Source organism: Euprymna scolopes, chromosome 7 (genome assembly GCF_053919585.1).
Source record: "Euprymna scolopes isolate OS-2025 chromosome 7, ASM5391958v1, whole genome shotgun sequence".
In the NCBI taxonomy this organism is placed as follows: Eukaryota; Metazoa; Mollusca; class Cephalopoda; order Sepiida; family Sepiolidae; genus Euprymna; species Euprymna scolopes.
In genome coordinates, this window is record NC_136488.1 from 129,578,180 (window position 1) to 129,580,806 (window position 2,627).

Here is a 2,627-nt window from a genome sequence, read left to right on the forward strand (position 1 = left end):
AAAATTAAATAAATATAATGGACCTTATATATATATATATATATATATATATATATATATATATATATATATATATATATATATATATATTATGGCAGTAGAGTTTAGTTTCCTAGCAGTACATCCAATGAAACAACATGTGTCTTCCAAAAAGTGCTCAGTGAGTAAACAGAGCAGGTATATTAAATTTATTTATACAAACATTGATGGCTGCATATGTACATATATGTTTCTGTAATCACTCGTTATTAGGGAGATTACGTCTTAAGACCAAGAATTACGTTGGCCTGAAGGTGTAATCTCCCAATGATTACAGAAACATGTATGTAGCCATCAATGATTGTATAAATAAATTATATATAAATATATATATATACATATATATATATATATATATATATATATATATATATATATATATATATATAATGTGTCGATCACATTATTGCAGATTAGTAAAATATCTATATTTCACTAAATATACGTCGCAATAAATTGAATTGCATCATCAAAGGACTGCTTTAATGTTAGTTATTTCCCAAAAGTTTATTTAAATTAATGCGATATTCATTGATAAAGAATAAAATGTCATTACTTTGTAAATATCGCATAAATTTAAATAATATTTTGGGAAATAACTAGGATTAAAGCAGTCCTTTGATGATATAATTCAATTTTTTGTGACGTATGTTTAGGGAAATATTGACATTTTACTAATCTGCAATAAAGCGCTTAGCAGAGTTTATAAATCAGAAAAGGATAATGCAAATATAGATAGAATAAAATAAATATATAATGGTAGACATGCAAGATTATCGATAAAAATAAAGATACGAACATATGTAAATACATAGATACACATATATCATGTCATCCCATAAGTTCTGTCCGAATTTATGAATAAAGAAAAAAGTGACCAAATGCTACATTTTATTAAAGATTTAATTACCAATATATGTTCGCTAATTATCTATGACTTCTTTCCATATATTAACAAGCTTATTAATTCCATTGCTGTAAAATAATTTTGGCTTTGATACGAAGAACTCACAAATGTCAGTTTCAACATCTCTCTGCGTTACAAAAGCTGTTTCATCCAAATGATTTTGTAAGCTACGAAACAAATGGTAGTCTGGAGGAGCCAGGTCAGGAGAATAGAGGGGATGCGGAATTTTCTCCCAATCAAGTTATGCGATATTTCGTGAAGTGGTTCTTGTTGTGTTGGGTCCTACATTGACCTGAGGAAGCATCACCTCTTTCCGATTCACTACAGCAGATCTTTTTCCCCTGAAAGCTTGGTTCAAACGCTCTAATTCCTGACAGTAGATTTGAGCATTAATTGTTGCATTAGGTGGTAATAATTCAAAGAGGAATATTTCTAGTCGGTTCAGCTGCTGAGTGTCCTTTCTTGAACTCATAAAGCATTGCATACCTCAAATGATTCTTCGGCATTTCCATTTTAGTAGGATTGTAATCAAGCAAATTTAAATTTTATTGTTCTATAAAATATGTAATCAGTTAAAATACATTTAAACATAAAAATGTCAAAAAAATTACACAATATTTTTTTTAGTTTCATTCAATTTAAAAACAAAGTAAAAATGTCGAACAGAGCTTATTGGATGACCTGAAACATCCCTTCGGTGTATGTATTCCAAACAACCTGTTTAACAGCAAAATCCCACCCCTTCACTGTAGAGGTCCCTAGATTCCGGCAAGCCTTATACTCCCATAGCTTTCTGCCTAGGAATGCTAGACTTTGAAATTCCCTCCTGATAACTACTTCTCTGACTACACTGACATGCAGAAGTGCAATGTAAATCGACATCTCCCTCATCTCCTGCAAACATAGCCCCAAATAATATATTCAGGTGGCAATATGGATTGTTTTTCGGACAGAACTTATGGAATGATCTACTAGATAAATACATGGATAATATATAAAGATATAGATAAAGGCTTAAAAACATCGTAAAATATTTATTTTACTTTCTCCAAAGACTCAGCAGATATTCACTAAACATTTCTGTTTTTTCTTTGTTTCTAATTCAAATCTAAAGACTACAATGAATTCAAAATAAACAAATTACCGCTTCCGGTAATTTGTTTGCTTCCGGTAATTACATTTTCCACATTCCATTTTGCTATACTTCTCATCTGCGAACTTAATCGCTTGAACCCGCATCGAATTTTTTTTCTTGCCTCCCAGGGTATTCGTTGGCTTCAAATGTGAAAATGTAACCAACATGCGACATTTTTTTTCTTCTTATCCTTTCGATTGAACACCCAGAGCGAACTTTAGAACACGTAGAAGAGGCTGACGCGATCTGCGCAAATCTTCGTAAATTTTTAACGGGTTTCAATAAAAATGCAACATTAGAATCATGTAATCTTTATTGTAATCAGTATTATAAAATTATAAATCTGTCAGTCTGTCACAACTAAAGGTGACAGTTCATGCTGTGCATCTCAAATAGTTTCTGACACCCCAGTCCAGACCCTGGCCTCATGTGGCTTATCTACGAGGGGCGTGCAATAAGTAATGCCCCTGACCCACTTCCAGTTCTCTGATCTAGCTGAAATTTTGCAGGTCCAATGTTTAATATATCTACCGGTTATATGGCAAA